The 23,998-nt window shown below is 35.0% G+C and overlaps 1 protein-coding gene across 5 annotated transcripts in view; it reads left to right on the top strand.

Annotated features, from left to right (window-relative positions):
- PACRG (parkin coregulated) overlaps nucleotides 1-23,998 on the top strand; it is a 250,918-nt gene that overhangs the window by 198,020 nt on the left and 28,900 nt on the right. The window lies entirely within an intron of this gene.

The raw sequence follows: 23,998 nt of genomic DNA, 5'->3' as shown, positions 1-23,998 counted from the left end.
ACTCGGTATTTCATGTAGATCTATGCTCCATGACATTTTTATTTTGGAATAAAATATCAAATAGAATTGACGATTGCCTAATACAGTTACATGCGGGAAATCAGATCACAGCTTTTACTGAAGGGTGGTGTCAAAGCTAAAGAGGAATTGTGATTTCATCAACACAGCTGATAGCTTTGTAACAACATGTTGAAGTAACTTTTTTTTGATGAACGTTCTTACAGCAATGTTTCCTTTGCCTTCTGCATTTTTTCTGCCATCATGACTCTAAATAAGAGCACAATTTAAAAGGCAGTAGTAATTTCTGACAAACTCTTTGTGTTAGCACTCTAACTTATGTCTAGAATTAACATTGTTTCAAACCTACTATTTCCTGAGAAACGAGATATAGCTTTAATTTATTCTGTAATTGTGAGGTAGACATTTTAGTCTAGAATCTATTTTGTCTTGTACGGCTGAATGTGAATTTAGACTTCAATACATACACAGATGAGTGAAAGACTTTCTGGATTCTAGTTCTACAGGATAGATAAGGGAAGAAAATTAATTATTATAAAATAATAGTATCAAAGATCTAGCGAGGATAGCAAGGATCTATTGAATGTTATTTCATATGAAATATTGTATACCAAATCAATAAATATGATGACAAAGACATAATAGCAGCATAATAACTTTCTATATGCTATGCTATATTTATTGTCATCTTGGGCTATGTAAGTGCTTCCTGAACTAAGATAAATCTGTACAGAGACAAATTTGCACAAAGGCAAAAGGCCTCTTTACAAAGGTACCTTATGATGTTTTAGGTAAGAGTTTTCTATTAGATTCTAGTAAATAAAGTTCAGTGACTTTAAATAATACTAACATTACATTTTCAATTAGTGGTAGAAAAACAGCTTTCCATGGGAAAGTTAATTTATGTTAGACCGCTACACAATTTTAAAATACAAATATTTTGTTAAAAAGTTTTGCTTATAATTATACTATTATGGTATGCATTTTATTTGTATGTAGTTTTTGCTTCGATAAATGAATGGTGTTTTTGTTATTCTGAGATCTACGCTAAATCTTGATAAATTATGAAAGCTCCATCCATTCAGTTATCTTCCATAACTGAAGGTGAACCAGCAAATATCTAGTCATTGCTCTAATAAGACATGATATGCCTAGCATTTTTAATTTCTTTTTAGTTGTTCCATTCATATATCATTAACTAAACCTATCTCAGAGGCCTTGTTGACTCTTTCATGACCAAAGGACAAAACCACCTAATGTGGTCAGAGTGAATACAGTGAGGGAATACATTTCAAAAGCCACAGATGAGAAGGTCTCTCAAACATCTGAATGCTGAGATAGATACCGAGATACAGAGATAGATACAGAGATCTAAGCTGACATAATAAATTAATAAAATATATACCATATCAATAAACGTAGGTTTTAAAACTCATATTAAGCGGTGAAATTGAAAATTCCAGTTCTAACTTTTGAGAGGGTTATGGGGATGGAGGAAAGTAGTGCTGTGCTAAATATAAACCATTTACTTGAAATTGACTATATATATTGTAAACTCATGCAAAACCTTTATGCTATTATGAAATACCACAATGTTGAACAAGTTTCAATTCAAACAAAGTTCACATTAAAAGAAGTGGAAATCTTAGTCAAGAAGAGGAATCAAATGTTAATAAAAATTCAGCTGAAATATTCAGTCCGTATCAGGGAAGAGGTTAATTTCATTCCTTTCCTGGGACGTTCCTTCTTAACTGCTGGCAACCTTAACACTTGCACTGCTTGCATCAGTCACTAAGACAATAAAAAGTCTGACTTTTTTTCCTTTGCCCCCTGAGTCCCTTATGATACAGAGAGGAACAGCAATTTATCCATCTAAAATGGCTCTTTTCTAATATCTTTTTTTTTTTTTTTTTTTGGACTGGGTCAGAACAAGTATTCAGAAGGGTCCAGTAACACAATAGACTAACAAATGCATTTTGAACAGTTCAGCAAGTGTTGCAGAACACCCAAAATTAATTAATTTTGAGCACTTCTTTAGCTGAGCGGTAGACTTCACTGACTCAATGAACAGCTATGTAGTTTGCCCTTGCTATCTGTAGTCACTGTTAACCTCCTACAGTGCATTTATTTAAATTGGCCATTCTGAATGACACTGCCCTAGCTTCTCTTCACCGGTGTCAAAAGAGACTTGCAAGCTCACCTTTCTCTGCAGCAGTTTCTTCATCAGTTTCTTTGTGGAAGTATCTTTATCCCCAGCTGACATCTGTGAGAGCGCTACGTGAGAAGGAGTCAAAGATGGCCGCTGGGGATCTGGAATTGAGGTTGAAGGTCTCACATTAAAAAATTCATTTACTTCTGGTTTAGTTTTGCTCTTAGGCATTATTCACAGCTTTGCTCTGTCTTCAAACAAAAGGAGCAGTGGCCCCACTAAAAGAAAAAAATCTCTAGCTATTGAATGTGCTTAGAGTTAGTAAATATTAACTTGGGCTTTCGGGAGTCAGTCCACAGTATGTCTTGAAAGCAAGAGAGCCTCTGCCTTTCATTGCTGTTGCTTTATTGTTCTGTACTATTTTAATTTCTCTCTTACCAGACAAGATATTTCTAATAATACTTTTTCACAGCATATGGTTTTGTGTGTCACTGGAATAAAATTCTTCTTCCTCAGTTGATAATTGCTGTGATAGGTTGTTTTCTTGTTGGTACTAGCTAAAAAAAAATACAAATGTTTACAATGAAATGCAGAAAAATATTTGTTTTGATACTTTGTAATTCTGGGCTAGACATGTGAAGCTTCAGTATGTATTCTGGTGCTGACTGCAAAAATGTTCCAGAATAGATTTGCAAAAATCACATACTCAGGCTTTGATTGATCTCACAGGAATGCCTTATTGTATGGTTTGGGTTATGGGAATGTCAGTGTACTGGCTTTATCATCTTCACATTAGAGGATTTTTTCACCTAAGTATTTTTATGTATTCTTTTCAGATTTTTTTACTGCTCCAGTAACATAAGACTGAATTTATTTAAGTAAGACTTACTTTGCAAATAAGTAGGACAGGGTATATTCCTCATTGACAAAAGTGGTTTGATAAGAAGTGTAAATTTATATCTAAAGGAGCACACATTACTTACTGATTTCAAAGGGAATTGTTTCCTCTTGTTCTAAAGTAAACTTGACCCAAAGAATTTAAGCTGTCAAGATAGCCAAGAGTTTGAGCGAACAGAGCTTATACACTGTGACATTTTTGTGATTGTTTTTCATTTTCAATTAAAAAAAGGACCGTTGAATATTTTAAAAGAACTAATTTAGCAATTTAGTAACACCGATTCAGAATAAAATAGTCTTAACAATTTGATCTCAGTAGAAATTTCTATCCTAATATAATCTCAGGATGCTGTTATCAGCCTCTTTATACAGTGTGCATAAACGTGTGCAGATGTGAGTGACTGAATAATTTGGGACACCTATAGATTAATGTTTGCTAGTTATGGTCTATACGGTCATTACCATTATTATGGCTACTGACCTAAAAGTTCCATGTTGTCTTCTGGCAAATAATCGGGAAGTGCCTGCACTGGAGCGGCACACTGAGATGTCTTAGCGACAACCAAGCAAGCTGGGAGGGCAGCACAGCTCGGGGGCAAGCAGAGGTGGCAACTTGGATCAAGATGAGTATAACTGAATCACTGGGTGCTGACCTGGGGGTCTCTCAGTAGGGTTCCACTGCCCTGTGTGGACATAACCAAGTGATTTTATTTGCCACTGTAGATAGTGTTAATGAATTCCTCTAAAATGTCCCCATTACATGATTACATATGTGGCTAACTTTATATTCAAGCGTATTTCACTGAGGACAGTTACAGCATTTCCTATGCATGTTCGTGTGCTTGCAGGGTCAGTGTTTAAATGTCTGTGCAATTTAAGAAAAAAAAGAAATCATTTTATCAAAGTAGCTCTGCCATATGGAAGGCTTCTGCTTTATAATATCTTAGTATGTATCTCTGCATTTGAGTTTCTCAGGTGAAATTTTACTGTAAAAATAGAACATCTTATTTCTGGGAAAAGGAAAATAAAAGAAAACAAAACCAAGCAAGTCGTATTCTTTACCATATTTTCTTAAGGTTTTTTTTTCATATTTTGAAAAGTGGTCAGCCTAGGCTTTGTGTATCCAGAGGGTTAGCCAACACATTGCAGGCATCCTTCTGTTGTGCTTGTCAGGAAAGGATATTTTGAAAAAAGAAATCTAAAATAGATTTTTACAGCAAAGAGAGATTTTCACAAATATCTTCCCCTTTTACTCCTGCAGTAAAGCAAAGAACTCTCAAATTACAGCTTCTGCTATTATTTTCAGAAGTTTCAATGTTATGGGATAACCTGGTATTACAGTATCTTTTGTCAGAGCACCAGAAAAAGCTTTGGAAAACCATTAGCCTCAGTTTGAATTCCTTGTCGTTGTCACTTGCAGTCTTAATATCACTGTAAAGTACTACAATTTTTCCTTCTAAATGGCTCACAGAGTCAAACTTCTATTCTGTTTCTTCCTCCAGTAATCCCGTAGTGTCGCGTGTTTTTTAATGAACACAGTCAACAAATCTGTGCTGTCTGTGCACAGGAGTGATCAGGTCAGCTCCAGAAGGATTTCATGGGCTAGTTTTGTACATTTTACAATGTAAAATGGCTTGTGGCTACCCAATAGCTAATGTCTATACAAATATGGACTGCTTCCAAAAAGGGAAGTCCTTTACCACCTCCTGCCCTCCGTCCCAGACACCAGCTATTCATTGCAACCACATTCCCGGTGCCAGCTCATGGGGCCATGCGGAGAGTCAGACGAAAGCAATGGATCATAACTTAACAGTTCTCTTGGTTTAGGTTGCATGTGCTGACGGGGAATGTCAGGATTTGTTCCTTGTGTTTATCTTCTTTTTTCAAGTACTAATAGGTTATATTTCTATAAAGATTCTTTATCATAAAGTCTCCAAGTTATTTAGCTCAACACAGGAAGAAATTGAAGCCATTTGACTTGGATAGCTATATTCATGAGAGGTATATTTACAGGCACTTTCTATAGTAGATTAGGAACTTCCTCTGTGGAGGGGAATAGTCCTTTGCTTCCCCAGAGAAAAAAACCAAATTCTATAATTTGGAATTAAATTGTTTGAAAGGATAAGTTATCCTAGTAATAATCTCTTATATGAGCAGTCATAAACATAATAACTAATGAAAATGAGTTTTTAAAGAGTATTTTCCAAACATTTGTATACAAGCTTAAATTGAAGACATAGAGCCTGTTCACTTGAATAAAACCATGCTCTCAGATATAATCTTTTCTTTTGTTGTTTTTTTTTTTTTTTTTTTTTTGTTCCTTTGGTACAGTGAATAATTGCTTAACTACAATCCCTGGCTTCTGACTTTTAAAAAGGAAATGTTATTGTTTTAGAGAACAATTAAGTACATTTAAAGTGATGCTTTCAAAGATATGCTAAAATCTTGATCAGATTAGTATTTACTTTTATTAGGATTTTTTGTGCTAATTAGCAAATAAATGATGTTAGGCTAGATCTGACACAGTTATAGTAGTCATTACTAAAGAAGTACAAAAAAATCATTTTTGACTCAATAAATAAATGAAAAGAATTTTAAGAAAAAGTACTTGGGAAAGAATTAGGTACTGGTTTAATCAGGACAACATACTTCATTTCAATGTACGACAGTATGAACAAAAACAAAGTAATGGAAGCTGTGGACTTTTCCTAAGCATCCTTGCCAGACAGGGGCATAAGGAATCGGCATCATTACCAAACTGTTTTCTAACAGTTGCTGCTCATTATGGCATGGAAACTTGGGCTGAGCTCTCCCCTTTATTCTAAGCCAGCTTGTTACAAGGAAAGAAAGGTGATCTGAGCTTAGAGGTTACACTGAAGAGTGTGTCGCTATCAGTCTGTTCTGCAATCTCTTCATTGATGTGTTAGTACCAAGTCCAGGCAAATTACTTAAATACTGGATTTGGAGCTCCTCCTACTTGAAATTAATTCCGCTGAAAGGTGAGCAGTGTGAATTCACAGATGGTTCAGTGACAGTTCATTGAGAACTGGAAGTGGCCTTCAATGTCCTGAGGAAGGGTACCCCGGCTACTGAGACAGTTTGAAGAAAGGGGACATCACTTTTGCCATGCTGTTATGCTGTACCAAAATGTTTCACTTGAACCTGTTTAGTTAATTGAGTGTAATTATATCGCTTGTTTCTGTATGACCAAAACTGAGTTTTTATATCTGATATATTGTCGAAACCAGAAACTAGCCTGCCTTTGTCACCCTGTTCTGCTAATGAAGTTATTACAGTGTTAGGAAATGAAAGTTGTAGTCAACCAACTTTAATTGCTGGTTTTGAAATAGTTTTATTCTATTATTCAAAATTAAAAAGTCCATTCAGAAAGTACAGTTTTTATAAGTTCAATATCTATGAAATATTTTGGAAATATTTTTATAGTTTCCTGTATCTGCTATGATTTCTCTCCCTGTCTTTGATCTGTGCTTCTCATATAGTTTCTTGTCATTGTCTCATGTTGATGAAGCTATACCCGGTCAGTGTGTACCACTGATTATTTTATGTTGCTCTTTTTAAAGATGCCTCACACTAAAATTAATATTTTGATGTTTTACTGGAAGCAAGTGTCGGCAATTTTTGACCTCTACAGTACATTGCAAACAAAGCACAGCTACATCGTCCAATTTGATTTTTGTTCATAGCTAAATATCATATTCTACGTAGCCCTATAGAACACATAGATGATCAGATGCGGAGCTAGTTCTCTGGATATGTGACTCCGTATCTCCATTTCTGCCTCCGTGTTTTGTTGATGACTAATCCTGACGCAAGTACAATAGACCTGAGCCAATAATCTTTTTTTTACATTGGCGATCCTTGGTCACAAAAATAGTCCCTTGCAATCAGTCACTTTGGGGATGGAAGAGAAATATAACTTACTTCATATGGGGTAGTACATAATGTGAAATTCAGGATGAGAGATACTCATTTTCAATTAAAATTTGCAGTGTGTATTGGGCCAAGTTACCCCAGCCAGCACAGAGTGCAAATTTTGTTTTGCTGCACTGCCAGCAATAACTGTACCATGGCAGTTGTAAAAAGGTGAAAATTCAGAGAAAGAGCAGTTGGCATATCTGCTGTTACGTGCCTGCACACATTTTGGGACAAGCAGCAATAACTAGTTAGGGCTTAATCAGACACTTGTCAATAGAAGCAGCTATGGAAATGCACTGAAGTAATGCATCTTCTGGTGCTTTGTTCACACATGGTCCCAGATTGGTACTTTCAATTTTTCAGCTCTAGTAGCACCCTTCAGATTTGATAACAGAAGGAAAGTTGTTGCAGTTTTACACGTTTTCATTTCTGTCCAGCTGCCTTTCTGCAATTAGTGACAGTGGGGAATAGTCCAAAACCAGCAATAATTAAAATGAACTGGGGTGATGGTGGACAATAATTAAGTTTGAATGTACTGTAGAGGTCAAAAATTGCTGATTCAACTTGTTCAGCCAAAGCTTCTAAAATGTTAAGAAAGACTTAGTCCCTCATGTATGAATCCGGTGTCCCTGCTTTTGGAATATTTCTTGACTTCAGGTTACCAGAAAAAAAAACAACAGTTTTTTTCTGAATGCAGGCCACCTAAAGAAAGCAATAAATATTCTCAGAAGCTGGAGGAACTGATACATGAAGAAAAACTATGTGAATACTTTTGAAAAGGCAGGACTTCAGCTTACAAATATTTGAATTCTAGGCACATCAAAGAGAAAAAAGTGGATTGGTAACCATGGGCCTATAATGATGAGTGAAAGGATGAAATTTAAAAAAGGATGTGTCAGACTGAAATTAGGGAGATACTCCCTGATGTTCTGATATTTCAGTTTGCAGAAAAATCTCTCGAAGGAACAGTCACCTAGGACTTCCAAAACTAGAGGAGATAAACTTTGGAAAACATAGTAGAGGACCAGTTATGCCGCTGAGGAGATCTGAACAAGTAAACAGCCCCCTTCTCTGTCCTTACTTCTATTATAATATTTATATATAAAATTGCTTATTTACATTCTAAAAGGGGAAGTTTTCACCCAGCAAGCCAATATGATCTTTAAAGAATCTATTATTATTAAATAAATTGTTTTAGCAGGGAACATAGCAACAAATTGATTTTAAAGAGTATTTTAAATGTTTGTATGAGGACTGTTTATGTTACCCAGAAAATCAATAAAGGAGCATGTTTGAATCCTATGCCTGTGAAAGGAGCAGAATATATTTTTAGTAGTGCTTCATACTGTAGCGTCTAGTCAAAACTCTAGAACCTTAAGCATCATTATACAGGATCCTACAACATGACACCATGTTCCAAACATTTGGTCATGGCCGTCTCCATCAAAAAGCTGACTCCAGAAAGTAATATGTACAACGTTTGGGTAGAGGTGTTAGTTTTATTAGTAATTTTAACTTTTTTTTTACTAAAAGCAAGAAAATTAAACAATATAATACGTTGATAAGATTACAACTTCATGTAAGAGCAAAACCAAGAAGTTCCAGTGTCATGTCAAACATGGGAGAGAATACTGTATGTTCCATTGTCACAGTTACTGCATTTATTCCTCAAAATGATACTATTATTTTTAATAAATAAATAAATAAGTAAAGCACCATAAATTAAACTAATGGAAGGCCACAAATTCTCCATGATATAGTCTGCTGTGTCTTGAAAATCAAGTTGCTTTAGAAACCATAGCATAAAATTGATACTGTTACATCGAACAGGTTCTTAGTTTATGTTTTCTTCTGTACACTAGCCATTTAATTAACAGAAACTAACTCATGCCAGCAACTATTATCGTCTCTGATACCTCTTCTTTTATATTCCTTAAGATTTTATTTAATTCTTCTTTAAAAGCAAATGGATTTTATGTTTAATTAAATTTGTTTTTGGCTCCAAGTGATCAGCAAGGTGAAAAAAATATCCTAAATGTTTTAGAGAATGGCTGTAGTGTTTACACATCTTTTATGTGAGATTTTGATAAAGTTTCTCTGTTGATTGATGGTATAAAAACAACTTCTGTTAACATTGTAGGCTGTTAGCAGCAGTTTGTTTTTATAGTACCAAGGAATTTATTTGAACTCCATGCAGCTTAGAACAAAACCACGATTTTCATTTTGTTCTTCTTCAGAGAAGTTAGCTCTGTAATTACTAGAGACTGTCATTGCTGTAACATTTGAGACTGCAGAGATTTGCAAAGGTTTTCTCCTCCCCCCACAGGCTTTGGCTATATTTGTCAACCCAATAAAGGCTGTAGGGTGAAACCTGAGGAGCGCTGATCCCATGTATCTCCTGCTGACATCAGTAGGAGCTTAGCACCTATCAGCATCAAAGGGTTTTGTTACTGCAGCTGTTTCTCAATAATGCAAAACAATTAAAAATAATAGCAAATGGAACAAACCCCAAATGATCCAGTATATCCTGGGAATTGTTTTGAGGATACTTTAAAAATTTAGAATTATTTTAATTTTACAATTCAGCATTTCAGTTGTGACCAGACTGTATCAGCAAAGCGTGATACAGAATGAAACTCAGATCCAAAGCTGAAGTAAATGGTATAATGATGAGAGTTTGAAGAGACTGGCTGTGATCTATATAAAAATTAATACGAAGTCAACCTAAAGTAACACTGTGATAGGAATCAGCCTTGTCTCTGCTGTCAGAAGTTATTTTCACATTTAAATGACATGTGCATCCATGGTGAACATTTAGCCTTTTACTTTCTGTCCACCACCCTATCTATTTAGCTCTTTGACACAGGAAGGGTTTTTTTACCTGTGTCTTTACACAATGGAGATTCTGAGCCATAACTGAAGCTCCAGAAAACACATAAAGAATAAAAAGAAATAACACTGTTTACACTATGGAGACTTTAGTCCCCATATACGCTTTCCCAAGAATTCTGGTCTTATGTGTAAATCTGTCAAACCTTGGTTCTTCCTGCCATACTACTTCTTGTCCTTAGCAAGAGGTTCATTACTATCATCTGGTGTATTTATTATCTTTATCTGAGTGGTCTGGATTTACATGAGATGAAGCTGATTGAATGTCACCCACCTTTTTTAAAGTTGGCAGCAACGCTTGGTATATTTGCACTTGCTTGTGCCTGGAGTTAGCATAGCTAGGACTTTGTTCTAGTCCTATACTATGCTTTGATATTTTTTCAGCTGGGCCTGTGCACAAGTCCTAAATTTATTTGTCCTCTCGGAAGAGCAAAGAGTCCAGAAGCCCTGCAGATAAGAAATCATAACAGAGACATTTTCTAGTCATGATAAAGAAGGCATAGCTAAGCCTGATTATAACTGGAATTGCAGTTGCAATAAAACCAAAGTATGAAAATGAATCACAGGAAATCCAAGAACAAAGATCAGACCTCTAAACTATGAAGGAATAAATAGGATTTTGCCACAGGGCATAAGCATCAACCTGTACTTTCCTTTGAAAGCTACTGCAGAGATTAAAAAAAGCACAGACTCCAGGACTAACAATAACTCAGTAGAAGGAAAGACTTTTCCAATGTGCAGTATCCAATGTATAAAATCAGCCAAGATCTCTCTGAAGTGGACTGTCTCTCATCTTTACTGCCAGCTAGTCTTTCAGCCTTTAAAATGTTCAGAATGCATTGCTATGGAGAAAATCACTGAAGCATGAGCTGGCATATGAGCTTTTAAAGTTCTGTTCATTATTTCCCAGTCCTGGGCGCTGTTTTTCCTTTTCAGAAAGGCAACCTATCTTCTCTATCACTATCTTGTAATACTCAGCCTTCCATGCCCTTTTCTTCCTTATTTCCCTCTTTCCTCCCACTTTCTTTTCTGTCTGCTGAGATATCTTCAAACACAAGACACTGTGTTCAAATAACAACTGTGCCAGAAGTTGCAGGGAGGTACGCTGGCTTGCAGACGCGCAGCTTCATAGTGAAATATCAAGTGTTACTGCAGTGTCCACCTAACTGGACATTCATAATTGCCAACTTTGTAGCATAGACTACTGTTTTGTTCATGTACCTTGCAAAAACAAAAAATTGATTTGGGAGATAATTCGTTGCATTTTTTGAATTCTAATCATATTGTGGAATTGCAATGGCATCCAGCTAATTTTCATAAAGTTTCCATCATACACTGCACAATCCTTCCCAGAGGGACCAGTGATACACAAGAACATGAGCTATATCCCAATTTATAGTGAACATATAATTCTGAGAAAGTTCTGCTATGCCTGCAAGAAATTACTCATTGTGAATTAAAATGCAGTCTTCATTTCCATGCAGCTACTATGTACCGTCAACTGTCTAGCACTGCATGGCTGAGTAAAGCTTACCCATGTAGATAAGTCACTGATAGCATCACTTTCCTGAGAAGAGTCATGGTTGTTCGTGTAGTATCTGTAATATTGGTCCATGTGAAAAATATTCCTTTTTATACCATTATGTCGGGCCAAGAATTCAGGCAACTGGATTTATTATTTTTTTAGGTCTTGCTACTTTTTAGTGTATAAGCCACTCCTTCATAGTTTCAGAGTATTGATGGAATACTCTAAAACTGTATTGTTACACCATCTGGATCTGTTTTCATGTCTGTAGCCACAAGATATACAAAAGATGTGTGGCTCCTTACTGTATATATCAGCACAAACAGATTTAGCTCTAAAGTCCCCAGTGGAATAATCACTAATTTTCTGGTCCATTAATCAAATGCTTTTTCTTTGTTGAAAGCTTCTTCCCGCAGTCATTACCTGTTTCAATAAGATATGTAGTGACATTTCCCCAGTCTAAGAGAACCTTGCACAGTTTAGGAAAACTTTTCAGGTCAGCGGGATTACAACAAGACTCAGAGTCTTTCCATGAGGATAAGTAGAATTTACCCCAAAATAATACTGGCATAAATATTTAAAAGTGTCTGTGGTACCCTCACTTTTCAGATGGATAGTGAGATTATTTGCCAACGGAGTTAACCATCAAATCTGGAGGGTGGAGAGGTGATTTGAAACTAACGTATGCAATATACAGTGCTATACAGAGCACAGTCTGTTGCACTGTTTGTGAAATAGCATTTTTCAGCCTGTTTTCAAATCAAAGGAAAGTCTTTACATTTCATCTAAATTTGATTACCTGAGAGATGGGTCCATAATAAAGGGGATGTTGAACCAGAAGGAATGACATCAGTTAAATTTAAACCTAGGACTTATACTCATCAGAGAAAAATAAAGCACAGCAATCAACTGGATTGTGTAGATGTGTTGTATCATTCTAACAGCAATTTTTGTCAGCTCTGAATTTGGCCAAAACTTGAAGACAACCTGAAGGAATGCAGTTCCGGTAGTTATACCAGGAAGATCCTAAGTGTATGTTAATTTAAACTGGCTGTAATGATATTTAGTAACACAGCAGCTGCACAGATTAGACTTAGATGATTTTTGAATTTTTAGTTCACAAAACCAGACCAATTTCAAAGTCTTGTGCCAAAATTTGTGAGATTATTGTTCATATAAAGTAGCTGGACATACACAAGAGAATTTAATATTCCAGGGTATTCTATCCTACAGATGACATGAGCCAAGGTCTCCTTTTCCTATTCTTGATGGGCTGCTCAGGTAAATGATAAAGCTCTAATGAATTAGAGTAAAGACTAATAGCTAACAGATGTACAGATGCTATCCACTCTATTAATTAATGCTGCTGTACATTATGTGGAACTAATGCAAATTACTGTATGCGGAATGTTTACAGATTGGAATTGTGCATAGCAACTCAGTGGAAGTATTTCCGATATATTAGGAAAAGTGCTGTGACGGAACTCATAGGGTACAATCACTGTGGCATTTATTCATGACTTTCAGGTTCTAATTATCTCTCCTAACTTCTGAAATTTTTGTTCAGTTTGAGTCAGTTAAGGCTGTATTTTACTATTACTTTTAAAAAGGTAAGATCATATTGAATTTTCCTACAGTCAAAAAATTATAAACACAGAGAATTAGTATTGTTGATGAAATGGTCTTCTGTCTCAAGAGACTTATTTAATTAAGTATATCTAGAAAAAGATATATAAATTGTGGCACTTTTGAAACTCATACTCTTGTGTCAACATGTCATTCGTTATATGTCATGCTTCTTAGACTGCTAAAAATTATTTTTTCATTCACACCTCAAAAAGCATGCTTTGTCCAAATATTACAAGGAATTGTTCTTTTGATATTGATTAAAGGGAAGTCAATGATGAATTGCAAATTAAAACTGAAACGAGTCTTGTATGGTTGATAGTTTAGTCACATAAATACTATGCATACTCAAGTAGAAATCTTTTCAATTTTTATTTTCATAATACAAAAATATGTCTGAACAAATTAATTGTTGAGTTTGGCCAGTGTTTAACAGTTGTCTTTATCCATCTCAAACACTTGAGATGATTCTCAAGATGAAGAAAAGAGAAATATTAGTAAAAAGAGGAACACTGAGCGAAATAAGCGCACTTCACCTGAAGCACAGAAGTTAGCTGTGATATGTACAAGATAGTGAGAAGTGATAGAATCAATAGCAGAAATCAATAAAAATTTGGTGTAAACTTGTGTTTATACCACACAGATGGTATCACTAGAACAGGTGTCACAATATTCAAACACTGTGTAAGCAGCGCCGTTTATAATGCCTTTGGTAAAAAAGTTTTTCATATCTAATAACCAAAGCCAGCAAGCTAAGCAGGGTTATTATATCTTTTTATGATTAAAAAAATATGTTTATTGAAAGACTCTTTGCTTACCTGCTATTTAAGGGAGTTAAAGTCTCGTTTCATGTACTTTTAATTGTGAAATTAATTTATTTCATTCTCAGCATAAAAAGAGATATATTTGCCCAGTAGTATTCATGAGCAACTTATAAGCAGTAAAATAAATGCTTTCATATTTTGCAATAAGGTCCTTATTCCATTTTGCATATCAGTTATGGAATGAAATTTGATCATTAAAACTACCACCCAGTCATTTGTATTAAATACAGTATTTTAATAATGATGTTTTTTGGTCTTGAAAGAGGTATTTTATTGGAGACTTTTAGTCTGAATTCAGGTTTTCACAGTAATGTTGGGGTACTATGAACTGAAAAAAAAAGCAAACTAAACCTGTAGTAGTAATCTGCTGCAATGTCATACCTGCTGCAATGTTTATAACTACACCTGATCTGTGGTAGGCAGCGTGTCAAATTTTTATTTAACATAGTCAGGAACTCCTGAAGCCTTTGCCAGGACTGTAGAAGGGAACAACCACTTGAGGTTTGGGCTGACTGCAATCAAGTCATTAGCTTAACTGAATAGCAGAAGTTCTGGGATGGGATTATTTATGAAGCTAATTGACAGCCTGCACTGGTTTACCATAGGAAAGGAAAAGAGATAATCTAACAGGGGAAAAAACTATGCTTAAAATGGAGCTATTAGAGCAAAGAAATTACTTGGTTTGCATATTTTCAGTCTTCTTAAATTTATGATTGCCTTGCTGGGAGAAATTTAACCACTGTCTGCTGAGGAAATGTTATTTTATTTATAAAATTCTGTTGTGTCAGCATCCAAGATTTCCTTGTAGTACATTGTTTAACATCTCTACATTCTTTTTAAAAACATGATAAACTGCCTTTCACACCTAACCAAACAATTATCCTCATGCAAATTATATTTCCTCCTCAAATGTCTGTCAGTATGTTCAGTGTAAGAGATTTTGAAATGTCTGTCGTTAGGGTCAGTTCAGGATCCTAAACAGGTTTTAACTTTGCTCTACCAAAGCTTCCTGTGCTCTGGTTTCTTGTCCATAAAATGAAACCAGTGACACATTATTTCCTGTCAGGGCAGTTCTGAAAATAAGTGAACGTATACCTATGAATAGTCAAAATAAGATTTTTGCATTAGCTGGGTAAGTCTTCTATTTATCTGTGATATGTATTAGCATTTATAATAGCTAACCGCTCCTTAAGGTCTTTGAGAGTCAAAGATGAAAACATCTGCTGTTGTTCTTATACAGATATTTTCACTGATTCAGATACGGTATAAATCCTTGCATACTTAACGCCCATGGTCATCTGATTTCCTTGATTCTAATGGTCATAATCAGCATAAACTAAACCATAAGTACTAAGATTTAAAGCTGAGTAAGTAGAATTGGTTGATAGTTAAAGAGCTTAAAAGAGCCTACTGTAGCTTCTGGTAGCTATGTAACTAGCATACACTGAATTTCCTCTGCTCTACTCCTCAGTAAACCCAAGCTAATCCCTTTTTTTGATGCTATCATTTGATCAAAAAATGAGCAGCTAAAGTGAAAGTAATTTTTCAAAAGAGGACATTAAAACTGTGTGAAAATTCGGTGTTTGAGCTTTGGTTAACTATTTTAAAAAATTTCAGTCAGATGGCTTCTCCAAACTGCTAGATTTAACAAACAATAAAACTGACTTTTCCATTTGACATTTCTCTTAGTGTCCATTTACTAAGGAGGTTAATGTTTACCTATATTAGGAAAGAAATTGCTTTCCTGTTAGTTCCACATTCCCCTCCACAGTCTTTCCCTTTGTCCCAAAGACAGTGTGGAGATGCAGGGTTTTTTTATTCAAACCCATGACTTTCACATATTTGAGCAATTGTTTGTGCATTGCAGAACTCTCCCAGAACTTGCATGTAGCTATAGAGCCATTCACACAGCTTTTTGAGCAGTGACAGCACATGGGGAAACAGGAGTATCTTTCTCTTAAAGAAAAGTTAGTGTTAGGTTCTCTGTGGGTTTGAGGTCTTCCATGCTGCTCCCTGCTCATTTCCTCCAGCATTCCTCCAGCACACTCATTAATGGCAGTGGGATAGATATCCCCCATAGAGGGATATAGATGTTAGCAGGGCAGAAGGGAACAACATAAATTGAAGCAACTTAATTTCCAGTGATCACTGAACCTTCTGAAGAAACTGGTGATTTCCTCTGTGACTACAGTTGTAGGTTCTCACGAGCTCTTTCCATCCCCAGCTTTAATGGAAGTGAGAGACTCCCTTTGCTGTCTCTCAGATGGATGTAAAGAAGGCACCTCTTAGGAGTCTTCTGGCTCATGTGAGCAAAACTGGGAGGGATGAAGATGGATTTGCATGCACGTCTTCCACTAACTCGTTACTTTTGAAAAATTTTATCTGCTGCTCCTTGCCAAAACACCTTACTGCACTAAGATTGAATTATCTATTTAGTCAAAATTCTTAGGCCAAGGTTTTCACAGATTTTTAGAGAGCTGACACACATCAGTACTTTCTACAGTTAGTTAGTTTAGCAGCTGCTGTAGGGAAACTGAACAGCCAGAAGTGGTACAGGTGTTGATAAGACATTTTTTCCAGATCATACTGCAGAGGATTTTGAGCACTCCTTCTCTGTCACCTCTCGATTTGCTCTTTCTGTTAAAGAACTTTGATGATATGTTCCATTTGATACAACGCTGGTTGTAAGGAACAATCAATAAAACATGTTCAAGGCTGATAGAGTGAGTAACATGGAAATTAGAGTAGGTTGATAAGCAGTGATGGGTGAATAGAAGTGGGAGTGATAGTTATGGAACCAGAACTCTATGTCTGATGCAGCGGAAAATGGTAAGCCAGAAAGGTGTCCAAAGAGGGTTTGATCGTTTACATCAGAGCTGCAGTTTAGGCAGATGATAGCAGCCATGTTTACAGTTGGGTTGAAGAAGGAATAATTTTTGTCAAGGAGACTAGAACTGAATTCATGGTGTCAAGATAGAAGATTATAATGAGGTTTGAGGTTGGTATGTGGCGATTCTGTTAGTCAATAAGACGAAACCCGCACCATGATAATAAGTTTGGGGACAATGGGATTGATTTGCCTTCTCCTTTTTTAAATTTTATTTTATACAACGTAACTACTCCCTTTTTTACTGGCTGTGGGTATCTTCCACAGGTTTTTCGCTCTAATTATCTCCATTCTTGTAGTTGCTTTTTAATATATAGTGGAAGCATTCAGCCAAAATGTAGTAAAACTATTTTCTTATGTGTTTAGAAACAATGCACATTATTTATTTTCCAAACTATATAATAGTTTATGAGAATAAGGACCTACTACTGTGATCACTGCTTTTCCTGCTCCATTAATCCACAAAAAGCTCAATTTCTAACAAAATGTAAATCCATTCCAAACCCAATGTAATCTCTAACATTAATTAGTTTTTGTGGTGCTCTTAAATAAGATGTGATATATGATATTTTGTTCTATATGTATATTTTCTATGGAAGAAGACTGCAAAATGTTGCCAGGAAATTATGGGAGGAGGTGTTTGTGAGGTTTTTTTGATTAAGCATCTCTAGTTCAGTTCATCTTCATCTGTAGGTGAACATGGACTTTCTTAAAATAATACACGTTTTATTTTGACTGTTCAAACCATTTATGTTTTATATTGCTCTACTCTTCTGTCAAATATTGTTTGGTTTTTATTTTGGTTCATCATTCACACATTTAACTTATGAATGTGCACCCTGACCTATATTTTTAAAGGAGATGCATTCTCCTCTTGACTGTACTGCAGGAAAAAAACGAACTTCTAGGCTAATACTAACTTGTGCGCTGAAATTGCGATTTATTCAGTGAATATACTGTACAGACTTATTCTTTCAGATATTTTGGGTAAATGGTGACTCAAAATTTTTTCTGTTCTTTCATGTGTAGAATTCAAATGTGAAGTTCATGAGAGACCATAGATTTCTTGTGTGGAAATTTCAAAGGAGAACTTTTACACTATTATTTTTATTATCAATATTATCTGTGTGAAAATACAACATACACATATTATTAATAACTATCCTTTGCGCTCTCAGAAATGTGGTACAAGTTTCAGTGGCATCAGCATCAAAGGTTAATAAACCTTAAGCACAGAATTTTATTCTTTTTTTTTTTTTTGGTCAAATGTAAATTAAAATGGAAAGTGAAGTAATGTTAGAATAACTTCTTTCTGATTTTATATCCACACTCTCCTTTAAGGCAAATTCATTCCCTCTGAATTTACATAAAGGACACAGGATCCAGGCTTCTTCTTCCTTAAATTTATAAGATTCACTTTGGCCAAATCCATGCTGTTTCTTTTTTTTTTTTCTTTTTTCTCTCAAAAGGGAAGTAAAGCCAGTTGGATAGTATGAGACAAGTAGGACTTACAAACACCAGTCATGTGACGCTTTCTTTCCTTCCGCATATGCAATTTCTACAACAGGGAATAAATGACTGACACACTATCCCCCATCATCATAACATGTCACCCAAGACCATTATTTTTCAAACATTAATGGCATCCCTCCAACTGGCCATAAGGTTGCAGACACATTTTTCGATAATTACTTTGCCCATCGCAGGAAGCTGAAGTAACACCATTTAATGTGTGCTCATGATAAATTTCACCTTCTTGTATAATAAAATGGAAGCTAATGAAGCACAGCACAATTGCGGTGAATTAGACAGCAGTAGAACAAGGCAGGAGAATACCCACTTATTGACATTACCAAACATATCTTGAATGCATTGACTTTTAAACCAACTCATATTCAATTATTAAAAAGGGGTCAGGGGAGAACACTGTTGGCTTCGTAAGGAAAAAGATTCTAACAGTTCATTAGTTATTAATTAATTGGCAGTCGCATCGCTTAATGTCTTTACATTTAATAAATACCTCCATACCCAGTATACCACACTTACTTCTATCCACTTTATTTTTCATGAACATGTAAAATATGACATTTTATTTCTTCTGTCCACACATATGAGGGGGTTAAACGGTCATGTTTTCGCAATTTGTATTAAGATATTTCTGATATCAATTAAGATATTTACAACATAAACTGGTTTTGGAATTAGTAAATAATTTTTTAAAATGCGGTTAGGCATAAGAGTAAAATACATCTCTATTTTTTTACTACAGATGAAAATTAGGTGGTAATCCTGTTTTAAGCAAACCACAGGTTTCCTGAATAGAAACTTGCGGGGAAGTGGGGGGGTGGGGAGGGGGCAGACCCCACAAGGCAAACAAGGGGCTGTGACAAAAATGCCCAGAATAGAATGAGTTTCACAAGAATGATTAAGAGGCAAACTTGTTTATTCTTCCATAAATTACTGCTTTACTGTAATTTTTACTCACTGCAATTAGAAGTATGTATTTTTGCTGCTGTTGCATACCCCATCCTTTCAATTCACAAGCGACATACTATTGCTTACATGCATTAACTTCATTAAAAGAATACCTATTGATTTTTATAAAGGCAGATTTTTGAGGAGGTGCAAGAAAGACTATAGCCACTCCTACACATGTGACCCAATAAATGTCCTCAGGGCAATGTGATACAGCAGCTACTATGACTGTTATATCCACGCTGCAGATGTACTTTTTATTTCTTGTTACTAATAGATTTTTTTAAGTTCCACTAATACTATGGACTGCTGTGAACAGAAGTAGAATTGTCCTGCATCAGGGCCTACATTTGTAAATTCTCATAGGCTGAGGTCAGTCCTGCTGACAGAATCTAGGTAACTGGGAGGGTGGGAGGAAGGGAAGGACCAGGCTCAAGTTGGGGCTACCAGTGATTCAATACATACTATAAAATAGTATTTTGCTTAACAATACTCATTATGGTGATGACTGTAGGTGCTCTCCCACAAAAATTTGAGATGTGCTATCTAAATCATTACCGCCTTTCAGCACATAATTATAATTTGCCTTAAGTATACAAAAATAAAAATATTTCGGATCAATAGCTTATCTCAAAAAGGTTTTCCTCATTACATTTTACTCTTGCTTATCTTACAAAACTTGTGTATGGGGTGGTCAAAGGAAATCTAGAGAATCTGAGAAGATAGATGGAGCAATAATGAGTCTCTAGGGTTGGCAACTTCACACAGTAACTTCTTATCCAAAGTCACGGGGACTATTCCTGTAGCTGGAATAGATCGTCTGACCATAGTCACAGAGTCACTGTAGTATTTTGCCACTGCTGAAAAAGGCAGTCACCTTCTCACCTTCCCTCCTGGCCAAGGGGTCCTGTTGCTTCATTCAGCTCACCCCTAAGACAGATGATTCTATTAAGTATTTCGGCAGAAAATTAATCTAGCAACAAAACAGAATGGTTGGTATTTCTGATGGGCTTGTGAGCTGAATCAGCCTACAAATAGCTGAGATGCATAGAGAAGATAACAAAAAGAAATAGTTCCGGGACGCGTGGAAGAAAAACAGCATGTATTCAGTTGAATCTAGGGCCCCAAAATATAAAATAATTGAGTACAAGAAAATATTGGATTTTTTAGCATTGTGCATATACAAAAAAAGTGCAAATCCTGCCTAAGATGAAATTAAAATCCACCCAGAACAGGAGATGCTTTTAACAGTGAAAAGAGGAGGAAGAAGTATCAAAGACTGTCAAAAGGTTAGCAATTAGGCTAAGGAGGGTTATTTCCACAGAATTTCTCTCTACTCATTTGTGAGAAAAAAGCTTCTCTCAAAGTTAGTTCCAAACAAGAATCTAATTTTATATATTTTGATTCATCTCAGGAGGAAACTTATCTCTTTGTGTACTGTAAGGGTTGAGGAGACTTCTTAGTAGAGTAACCTTAGGCTAATGTTAGCCTTTGTGATTGCCTTCCAGTGACCTCAACAATATGCAAATCAAATTCTAACAAGTGAAAATGCTAAGAATTAATCTAATTGGGTGCAAAATTCAGCTTTGGTAGTTTTAAAGAGATTCTAGATTTCAGAAAATGATTCAGAAATCTAAGAATAATGTAGGAAAGACTTGTATGCAGTAGAAGAAACTTGTATTTGTATTTCCCTCCCCCACAAAACACACACATTTCCCTGGAGGACAATTTAGGAATGTTATAATGAGGCAAGAAGTTATCAGCAACTGCAAGATAGAAGGGGTAATTTCAGCCAGTAGACACTAAAATGTCTGAAATTACCTCAATTTGTTCTAGGGATGGATTTGACTTAAAAAGTCCTAAATTCTAGGGGGGACTTTTTTTTTCATTTCATATTCTAATTTCCTAAAATTTTACTATTCTTCTCACATGAAGTTATGTGGATCACTAATATAACTCCTGTGTCTTTTTTTACTTTACTGACATTTTGCTTACTTTACTATACAGCAGGCCTTTGTGCTATGGTACTATGTCTCCTGATAATCCATTTATTATATTTATATAACAGTTCAGCAAGATACAGTTTTGTCAAAAAAGAAGTAGAATGTGTACAAACTATTATGCCAAATTTCCAAAACGAAATTCAGAATTGATATATATGTGTTCTCTGCACATTTTGAAAATGCGAGAGATTTCATGGCAGAATTCAGATCTGGGTGAGTTTTAAACATTCATCTTCAAAAAGCGAGTATGCAGATCTATCTAGCTCAAAATAAATATCATGCTCTATTATCTGTAACCTTTAAACATCTCAGAGTTCCTAGCATCAGTATTGGTTAGATTACTGGTTTTAGTGTCTTTTTTATTTAGAAGTCTCTACTGTGCAAATGTGTTCTTTAACTGTGATGAAAAAACTTTAACACATGTTTAAAATACATAAATTAATACTTAATTCTAAAGATAGAACTCTAGAATAAAACATTCAAAAATATATTTTCCACCAAAGTTTCAGGATGTATTTATATGCTGGTATATTACAAACAAATTTTTTTTAGGGGTGGTTGGCAGAAGGAAATACACTACTATTTCTGACAATACAGAAATGAGAATAAGACAAAACAGAAAGAAAAATGTTAAATGTAATTTGGAAGGTAAGGCTAAAGTCTTTTTCCTCTTCCATTATGATTTCTAAAGAAATAAAAATGGCAGTAATGTGTTCTGCCACGGTTCAGGAATCTGTAGCTTATACCATGTCAACTCAGATTTAGCTTTCCCGATTTTTTGTAATAGCCTACTCATGAGGAAGACGTAATATCTTTTTTGCTATCTCAAAAAAAGGAAAAATTTCAGTCAGCTGGGATTTATGTGCTTTACCTGCTTTATAGCACATCTACTCTAATTCATGCAGTGCTCTACATTAAAATTTTAATAATGATTTTTAAATACCTGCATTGCTTTATTATCACTGTATGCCCAAGTTCTAAAGTAACTCCTTGAGTCTGCAAACACATATATATACATATGCATGTTTACCCTTGTGGGTAGTTCCCTGCCTTTCGGTTGGACTTTGTGTGTGAGTGAAGTTTTGTGTATATATACAAATGTTTGCATATCAGAGCTTAGAAATAAGTTCAGCATTAGGCTTGAACAAAAAATGAACTTTTTTGCCAAAAGAATATCTTCTGAAGAAAGTTATTTTGTCATCATTAAAACTTCTCTAACTTTTTCTAGTTTGGCATTTTTGATTGCAAAAAATTAATCAAGGATTGATTCAGTAATAGAAAACTTCCATGCTTACATTTACATTAATAATTATGATCTTAACAATCAATATTTTTGAAATTTCCATTCTGTTTTTATGTAAAACCTCAAAAAAGGGTATAATTTATTTTAGAAAATCCATTTACTTCTGTTTTAACATGAACTTTTTCAGCCATAACCAACTTTTCAGTCAAAATATTTTTCATAACATCTGAATGCTTGATTCTTTCTTACCAAGGGCCAGATCTTCTTATGTAAACTGACATCATTCCATTGATGCTAACTTGGCATCATTCCACTGTATCAGGTAAAGATCCAAAAATGCTATATACTCCTGGCAAAAATGTCATTCCCCATATGGTATGATTTTTTTAAAAAAACTTACTTCAATAGCTTTTAAAATTTTTAGAAGTCTGAGATTTTTAAAGAAGTCATAAAATAGGAAGATAATACGACAGTAGAGTCTTTCTGAACTTCAATTATAGAACAAGCATTCGCTTGCAATGATTCTTATAGAGTACTTCAAACTGTAACTTGTACACCAGAATTTTAAATGCTATGTTTATTTAGTATCTTCAGTTTTCCTCACATTTCCTTTCTTTACAGAATATCTTCTATAAATACAAAACAACCTGTTTCCTTGGTTCAGTATCAGGAAAGTAATGAATCATTTCACATAGTCATGTGCTGAAGTGGGTATGAATATTTAAAATGTAGATATACAATCTAACTCTAAATAGAATATCTATGCCTGGAATTCCAAAAGCAGCTAGATACTTTTGGGCTTTTACAAAAGCATAAGTGAAAATATCTATGTTGCGGAGCTGAAGTGAGGACTTGAAAGGACTAAGAGATAAATTCTTCCTACTCATTCCTGTACATTGTTCCTTCTTGGTTTAACTCAAGTTTTGTGTCAAGAGTTTGCTGCAAATTTTAAATCATAACTTATTTTCACTTGTTAGAAGAATATTAAAGTATGTGAAAATTAATTCATACGCCACTGTTTGTAAGCTTCATTATTAAAAAATTTGCTGCTTTTCAAATTTATGTTCACTTTTCTTTAAATTAAAGTCTGTGATTTCATCTTTTCTGCCTTAGAACATTGCCTTGTACAAAATTAACATGTCTAATTGCATAAATATTTATTCGTAGATGATGTTCCATCTAACTCAGGAGAATCACTTAATTTGTAAAGAGTTGTGGTGTCAGACTTGGGTCTCTCCTTACTCATAAAAGTAGAAATCTGTTTAAAAGAATATCTTACAAGAAGCAAAATACATTCTAGCCAGACAGAAACGCCAAAGTGCCTGTTTTCTTATTTAGTATTTAGTTTATATCTTTAATATTGCTTCTCAAGTCAAGAAACAATTTTGAGTGAAACTCTGCTAATGCAAAAATCTATTTCTAATTTCCTTGTCTATCTCTGAGCACAAGTAGTAAGCAGGACTTACTTAAAGGACTTACTTACTTCTTTAAATTTCTTCCATTTCTTTTTACAGCCAAGAATGGGA

This window comes from Chroicocephalus ridibundus, chromosome 3 (genome assembly GCF_963924245.1).
Source record: "Chroicocephalus ridibundus chromosome 3, bChrRid1.1, whole genome shotgun sequence".
NCBI classification, from domain to species: Eukaryota; Metazoa; Chordata; class Aves; order Charadriiformes; family Laridae; genus Chroicocephalus; species Chroicocephalus ridibundus.
This window is presented reverse-complemented; position numbering and strand designations above follow the sequence as displayed.